General features: G+C 33.6%; 1 protein-coding gene across 9 annotated transcripts in view; it reads left to right on the top strand.

Annotated features, from left to right (window-relative positions):
- The first annotated feature begins 3,157 nt into the window (after window positions 1-3,157).
- Window positions 3,158-8,795, top strand: part of LOC143237150 (katanin-interacting protein-like) — a 117,913-nt gene continuing 112,275 nt past the window's right edge. For 7 of the 9 annotated variants that reach the window (XR_013019887.1, XR_013019886.1, XR_013019888.1 and 4 more), the window contains exon 1: window positions 3,158-3,224. The gene's annotated coding sequence lies outside the window, so the exon portion shown is untranslated. Of the gene's footprint in view, window positions 3,252-4,939; window positions 5,083-8,795 lie in introns of those variants that run through there. The other 2 variants (XM_076476075.1, XM_076476076.1) reach the window with 2 other exon arrangements.

The following is an 8,795-nucleotide window of genomic DNA, read 5'->3' as shown; positions in this document are numbered from 1 at the left end:
CACGGTTGGAAGAAGAGCTCAAAAGTAAGGATTTTCTGAAACAACTGGCTTTTCTCACAGATGTCACCTTAACCATCTCAACCTGGAACCTCACCAGATGGTATCAGATTTAATAAACATAAAGAAGTTTTGAAATAAGATAGCCCTTGTGTAGCTTTGCGCGAAAATTCAAAAGAAACAAACTCTCGCCGCGTTCCTCAACGCAGCGTGCAGACAACATATATTTGCACAGAAAGGGTGTTAAAGTCATTGACCCTTGTATCATGAATGTGTTATGCTACTGCAATATCCCTTGGAGTATAGTAGATATTATCTGCTGTACAGATCAAAGACAGAAATGGAATGAGGATAAAGTAATTTCAATGGTATTCTGCATGGAAACCTAGTTAAACAAAATTTTTAATAATTCCTATATACTACAAGTTGGCAAAAATATATGGTATGCCTGTATGTAAAAACCACTTGTGGTATGAAATGCAATATCTAATGTGACATTATCCCAGCTAGTCTAATGAATCCTGTTGGTGCTGAATATATCAAATAAAATGCCTTTCATTTGTTCAACTTTATGAGTAAATCTCCCCGAGTATTCAACTGCAGGCTGACTAACATCATAGACCTTTAGTGTACTGGCAAATGCCCTGGAAGGGACTTCTGGATTTAACACTTCTCTTCTACAGCCATATCTCCAGATGTGGACTCTCACTCTTGTTAATAATAAGCAGTTTGGTGTTTGATAAACAGATGCCTCCCAGCAGCGTGTCTGTAGACTAATACCGTTACATATAGGGGTTCCATTCCTGTGGTGAACAGAACTTATATATCCTATTGTGTAGCTTTGTGCTTAACTACAAACAAATGACCGAAATATAAAAAGAAATGATGTTAATAAAAATTATAACTTACTTCTAATTCTTAGTGACGTGCTGTTGTTTTTGAATTTCGCGTAAAGCTATACGAGGGCTATCTGTGCTAGCTATCCCTAATTTAGCACTGTAAGACTAGAGGGAAAGCAGCTAGTCATCGCCACCCACCGCCGACTCTTGGGCTACTCTTTTACCAACGAATAGTGGGATTGACCGTCACATTATAACGTCCCCACGGCTGAAAGGGCGAGCATGTTTGGTGTAACAGGGATTCGAACCCACAATCCTCGGATTACGAGTCGAGTGCTTTAATCACCTGGCCATGCCGGGCCGCTCTTAATCACTTAAAATTTATAAAAATTTCAGTTCATGAAATTCATCTAGTTCATTCTAATAAAATTATTGTCAAGTAATTAATAATATAGTTAGCCTCTAGATCACTACTATGACTTTCATATCTCTGCCAATTTTGTAATACCTGTTATTGGCCTTGTTGGCATTTAATGATATAGTATTGTTGTTAGCTATAGTTTCACCGTTGTAATGTACATGTTTGAAAGATTATACATAACGTTAACTAGTATCATAAAAGTAGTCCTAGAATACCTAGAAAGCTCACAATGACGTCGGGAATCTACTAAAGTTTGACTAATATATATACTTGAAGTTGCACTAAGTATAAACACGAGTAAGTAGTCAGCTACGTAATGACGAGAAATTCACTTGAAGTAAAAATATATTTTGAAGACGGCTGGTATTGGTATTAAAACTTTAATGAAAATGAAGTACAGAACAACGTTTCGACCATCTCAAGTCATCTTTAGGCTAACAAAGAGAGTTTGCAACTTACCGTTGCCAGACATTTGTTTTAGGGACGATATTGTAGGACGCGTTGCAATTAGATGTTAATTAATCAGTATAGATATAAAAGTGTCCTTTATATTGGTTCCCGGCATGGCTAGGTGGGTTAAGGCGTTCAACTCGTAATCTGAGAGTCTTGGGCTCAAATCCCTGTCGCACCAAACATGCTCGCCCTTTCAGCCGTGGGGACATTATAATGTTACAGTCAATCCCACCATTCGTTGGTAAAAGAGTAGCTTAAGAGTTGACCGTTGATAGTCATGACTAGCTGCTTTTCTTCTAGACTTATACGGCTAAATTAGGAATGGCTAGCACAGATAGCCCTTGAGTAGCTTTGCGCGAAATTCAAAACAAACAAATCCTTTATATTGGTGTGAGTTGTTGTATAAGTAGGGCTTCTTTGATTTTGTGTTTGCTTATATTTGTTTCCCTACTTATCATCTGGTTGTTTTCTATTGTTACGTTGTGTTTATTTGATTTGCAGTGTTCAAAAACGTGTGAATATGGTTTCCACTTTTCTGCTTGTTTCTCCAATATATAAGTCGTGGCAGTTGTTGCATGTATTTTATAAATAATGTTGATGTTGTGTTTGTCAGTGTAGTTGTTCTGCACCTTATTTTAATTAAAGTTTTAATACCCATACCAGCTGTCTTGAGAAAAGCAGTTAGTTCATTGAGTGGAGATTTATATTCGAGTGAAGTATTCAGTGTGTCAATGATCGAGTAAAATGAAAAGTGATCAAGTTAAGTTATTATTCAATAATAGCTGCAACCATAGCCAGCATTTGTATCTAACAAGGCGGAAGGTTCTTGGGTCAAACCTGTGTAGAAATACTATAATTGCAGAAAAACTATTAAGAGCAGGGATAGGGTTGGGAGCAGCAGAGTCAGCGTTTGCGTAGGGCGATAAAATAGTTCCTCCTGCCATGGTTAGTGCTTTTGTAACTAAGTTAATTAGAATTTATAATACATTTACGAAATTAATTTTCAATCTTATAGTGTATTATGTCAACAATAGTTTTAAGTTCAGAAGTTATGTTGAAAACAGCATGTTTCGCAAGAACTTAGGTTTATAACTTGCGTCAACGTTGATGTTACTTGTACTGTAGCAGACTTTACTGAAGAAGTAAAGTATTATCGATTAATGAACTGGGCTTTGAGTTACACAAAGTAATAATAAAAAATGGGACTAACAATAGAACACGTTACAACAGTGTTGTTGGCTTATATTGTTACCTTTTTTTCTTCACTTTCAGTTACAAATTCTTATAACTGATTGAAGCAAGGAAGGTGTGTTTACTTTTGATTTACCGAAACTATTGGTGCGAATTTAATAAAAACTATTGGAAATAATCGTTACATATTAAAAAACGAAGTTAAATTAGTAGTTATTGCTTTACTAAATTAAAAATCGTTAATTTAGTATATAAAGTCACCAGAGGACGTTCGTCATTTCATGTTTTGTTTACAATAATTCCAAAAAGTTATTGAATTTGAAGTAAGCTAATATATATATAATTTTGTAGTAAGTTTTAATGCTTTTATAGATAGTATTAGTATGATGTTGTAGGCATTCTTGTTTTTCGTGTATGTTGTAAGTTTTATTTTTAGTGTTCTACTGTAAATTATTGCGCATATGCGCCGGTCGTTATAAGTCAGGTTGTTTGTAAGTTCTCCTAGACTACAGTATGTATTACTATTTGTATTATTATTAGTTTTACACTTAGACTGTAATGCAGTGTTTTCCAGACAATGCCCCCCCCTTTCCCACACACACACACACACTTTGAGGTGTGAACTATTGGCAGGAGAATCCAAAACGTAATGATAAAATAAACATAAAAGTTGGAGACAACAGTAACCTAACAAAACTGTAACATTACTCTCGCCTTTACCCATTCCTTAAAAACTTTTTCCCATCATGCTAACGAAGACTATTAAAAAAAAGGTAAAGAAAAATGTAAAAAGTTATTATAATGTGAAGGAGGGTGCAATATAAACTGTGTTGCGTTGGAGGTGCACTGCCATTTAAAGTTTTGGAAACATTGTCGTAATGTATTATTACTAATACAATAAAAATAACTGATCAGTTTCGGCCTAACAAGTCATTTGAAATTAAATGTTGGTCAGTTATGCCAACCCAGTGCATTACTATATGAATGTTTGATACATACTGTCTCACAGTATTAATATTATTACTATTGTTTTATTGACAGGTTGTGTGTATTATACATTTATACCCAACAGAAAGTTAAGTGTTAGCAGTAGACTACTGGTATTTACGTTTAGTACTGAGTATTTATTTCAGGCTACAAATACAGTATTTAAGAGTAGTGTTGGGCTTAAGCATTCACAGTTGTTTGGTGTGATGAGTGCAATGATTGGGAACTATGGAGTGGTATGTACTTTTAAAGAAGCTAGTGGTAAATATGTGGAATTTATATATGTAGTTTGCAGGTTGGAGGCTATGTTAATTAAAGTAGAAGCAAGAAATAAAGGGAAGGGTAAACTGTGGGAAATGGCAAGCAGGTTTTCAAGAAGAGCTTAGGGTTTTACATGTAATTTGTAAGGGATTAATTAGTTAACAGTGACTTTCATGGAGTTGGAAAGAGTACTATAAGGGCTAAAAGTAATGGACTTAATTGTATTGAGTCTGTTATTCTGAGCAACAGATTTCAGCCTGTGGTTTGTGCAGATGAAGAACTGTAAGGGGAAAGGAAAAGAAATAGGTCAGAGAAGGATGTGGATGATAAGGACAAGTATAGTTATAATTTATAGGTGATTCCTTAAGGCATATGGATAGAATAATATAATATGTGGGGTGAATTGGAAGAAAATAATTTGTTTATGTTACTCAGGGGCACAGATGGAGGGCATAACTGATAGAGCAGGAGATATAATAAAGGGGACTAGCAATAATGTAGCTTTTTGTTGTGCACATAGAGCTAAGATGTAGGAAAAGGTTGACCAGAGGAGCTAATTAATAAGAACAATGGATTGATAAATGTATTTAAAAAAAAAAGGCCATAACGTAATTGTGTCAGGGATATTGCAGAGAATTAATTGTGGGAATGAAATTATGATTAGATCATTAGGTTTAAATGCTAAGATATGTTTAATATATAAGGAGGAACAGATAAACTGGTTGAACTTGTGGAATCAGTTAAATAGAAGAAGGGAGACTTTTGGAATGGATGATTTACATTTAATTAGAGTAATTAAATCTGGCTTATTTGCAAGGGCTACTAACAGCTGTAAGGGAAGATTTAAACTCAGACTAGATAGTGTAAGGGTCAAGATAAACTAAGTCATAAATGCAAGAAGAAAAAGATGTAGAGAAAAGATCAGCATGGGAAGTAAGTGTAGAAGTAATTCTAAGGATATGCTTGTTGTTGCTGTTGTAATGCTAGAAGTATAAAAATAAACTAGCTGACTTTATGGCACTGGTGGGAATGAAGGATTTTGATATAGTGGAAATAACTAAAACATGGCTCAATGGTGGATCCAGAGGAGAGCCCAAATATCCTCTTTGGTGACAATAAAAAATGTTTTATGTGGGTAAATATTGATGATTTGGATGACAGACTTTTCTTTGAAATACGTGGTTATAAGTTAGTTTATAGGGATAGAGTACCAAAGAAAGGAGTAGTGGATCTATACGTGGTTATAAGTTAGTTTATGGGGATAGAGTACCAAAGAGAGGATTAGTGGATCTATACGTGGTTATAAGTTAGTTTATGGGGATAGAGTACCAAAGAGAGGAGTAGTGGATCTATACGTGGTTATAAGTTAGTTTATGGGGATAGAGTACCAAAGAGAGGAGTAGTGGATCTATATGCAGAATGTGAGTTACATGTTGTTGAACTTGAGAATATCATGGGTAATTGCAAGGAGATTGAATACATTTGGGTTTCTATTAGCAAATATAAATGGAAAAGGTTTTTAGTGGGAATTTGGTACACACCATCAGATGGTACTTATGAAATTGGGAAAAAGCTTTACAATGAGATTAAAATTTCAGCTATTAATAATGATAAAATTATAAGAAGAAAAAGAATAGTTTCCGTATATGGTCAAAGAACCTACTAGAAACAATGCTGTTTTAGATTTATTGTAAACTTCTAATATTTATATTGTTGAGAGGGTAGAAATTGGGGAATATCTGGGTGCAAGTAATTATTGCTGCATTAGGTTTCATGTTTTGTTGCACATGAAGATCAGAAATAATGATATTTTGGTTACAAATTTTTAAGGGGTGCAACAAAAATTACCTGTTGTGAATTGGGTAGCTGAGTTACCTGAAGACTGAGACTGGAGAAGTACTGAGTTTCTTCTGGTTGAAAATAAAGAATCTGGTTGGCTTATAAACGGTATAAAAGATAAAAATAAAACATTAAATACTTAAGAAATTTAAATTGAATGTTATGATAGGATATTATTGAAGATGAAGATGGTCCATCATGAAATTAGGGCATCAAAAAGGTTACCTGAAAGTGTAAAAATTACCTGAAGTACATTGAAAAAGTAAACAAAATGTTAGGATTTGGGGTAGGTAGGACTCATGAGGGATGATTAAAGAAGGCTTGTACTTGATGGCTGGGATATTAAATTCTTTTTGTTAATTTTTACTAATAAGACTGCAGTATTTCCCATCTTGAACTGTTGATAGATGGAAATGAGGTCAGACAATATGAGTGCATTAATTCTAAACTTTAAAAAAAAAAAAAGGGGAGTTTAATAAATGAGTGGGCCCTTTGCCAGATAATATTTCCTTCTAGGGTTTTAAAGGAGGTTAAGGATTGCATATGTAAGCCACTTACCACAATTTTTTGTCGGTCCTTAAATAGTGAGCAGGTGCCAAAGGATTGGAAGTTAGTTAATGTCACTCCTTTTTTCAAGGGAAGTAATAAAAATTCTCCTGTAATTATAGGCCTGTTAGTTTACATCAATTATGGGAAAAGTTTTGGAAAGACTGATAAAAGATGTTTTGCAAAGTCAGTTAACAAAGATTAGCATTTTATTGGGTAGTCAACACGGTTTCAGTGAGGAAAAAATCTTGCCTTACAAATCTTTTAACACTCTTGAAAAGGCTATTGCTTATGTAAATGAGGGTAAAGGTGTAGATTTGGTGCACCTGGATTCTCACAAAGTCTTTGACAAGGTGGTACATAAAAGGCTTGTAAAAAATTTGTCTCTGTAGGTGTGGGGGATAAGTTAGTTAATTTGATAGAGAGTGGCTAGATGGAAGAAAGCAGAGAATTGTTATAAATAAATTACTGTCACAAGTGAGATCAGTCTTAGGATCTTTGTTCTCTTTGATTTACATCAATGATATAGTTGAAGGAATGGTCAATAAATTACTTAAATACAATGATAGCATTAAGGTCCTGGGTTTTGCTAGCTACGAGGAGGATTCTGCTGATTTACAAAAGGTTTTTGATGAGATTGAGTTTGGCAAGTAAATGGGAGGTGGGGGTTCATTATAATAAATGTTTTGTTAAGATCTCTAAAGATTTATTTTGTGTAGAAAAGTGATTTATTTTTGTATTAGGGCTTAAAGAATATGTAGCTTTATCACAGAATAATGTTAGGGTTATAAAAACAGTATAGAATGAGATAACAAGTGTACTTAAGAAAATTAAGTGTTTTTTTTTTTTAAAGGGGCATCATCATACAGCAGGTGAGTAGAGTATACTGGACATTTGTCCAGTTGATCAATAAGCCAGACTGTTGTTACTTCTGATGATATTATTATCAATTTTCTAGAGAGAACAATAAATCTATGTAGTTTTATTTAGTGCAGAGAAAATAATATTTAAGTTATTGAAATAGTATTGTAGGCTTGTAAAATCTAAAAATTGGTGCTTTAGGTAAGTTTAATACATTGTATCCAGAAATCTGTAGTCTGAACTTGAATTGAGGGGTAGCATATGGGAACACCATTTCCATTGCTAAATCAATGTCAGTTTCATCTCTATTGTTAACAAAATAATGCCTGTGGGATGGGGTGGGGGATGATGTTCCAGAAGTGGGACTTCAGTTTATACAGTTGTAGTTGTATTGATTCACTCTGTCACATGGTATTTTAATCAAATAATGCTGAGTAAGTTTATTAGTTTGCTCTTAACAGTTAATTTTTTTTAATGCAAGACTATTGTTAGATCTTAATCGTAACTGTTTACTGAGTTAATTAAAGTCATGATGTATATTTTGTTATTAAGTAATGACAGTTTAAGCACTGTCCTAAAAGCTAATACACTAGTATTAGATAATTAACTATATATTCAATATAATTTTCAATTTACTGTTCCACATATTTTGCTTGTGCCTCATGGTTATTGGTCCTTCAAAAGGTTATATGTGTATATATATATATATATATATATATGAGTGTGTGTGTGTTTGTGTATGTGGCTACACCATGATCATTGGTGTGTTCATTACTAGGACACCAAATAATATTTTACAGTGTATTAGGCATAAAGATTAATATTTGATCCTGTGATGCCAATCTTTTTTAAAATTACAAATTAGTTATGCATCCAATTAAATATTGCCTAAATGGTGGTTCTTATGGTTGTTTTTATTTGGCTATAGACATGATGATTGTGTACTTAGCTCATTTTACTGCCAACAGCAACTCAAACAGTATGTCAGTAACTCTTGTAGAAAAATGAAACTGCCTTAACTGTAGCATAATTTGTCTTCTTCAAATCTGAAATGTGTTTTTTGTTGTATTTAGAACATAAAACAAAGAAATCAGAGCCCTTTGTCACATTGATAATCATGAGAATCTTACATACTTCAATAAGATCACTTCTTACCCTTGTACCGAGTTATCTTAACCTATCTTTGTTTGATAATCCATCCCTGGAATCATCTAAGTAACTCTTCTCTACAATTCTTCTGATAAGTCTCTATCCTTTTTTTAAAAATAAGGAGACCAAAACTGTACATGTTATTCCAAGTCAGGACTAGCTAGTAATTTTCATTTTTAGACAATTCCCTTTTTTGTATTCTGGAATAGTTTGTAATGTTTCAAAATTTATGATAATTTTTTTTCATCATA

The sequence above is a fragment of the Tachypleus tridentatus genome, chromosome 13, assembly GCF_004210375.1.
Source record: "Tachypleus tridentatus isolate NWPU-2018 chromosome 13, ASM421037v1, whole genome shotgun sequence".
Taxonomy (NCBI): Eukaryota; Metazoa; Arthropoda; class Merostomata; order Xiphosura; family Limulidae; genus Tachypleus; species Tachypleus tridentatus.
This window is presented reverse-complemented; position numbering and strand designations above follow the sequence as displayed.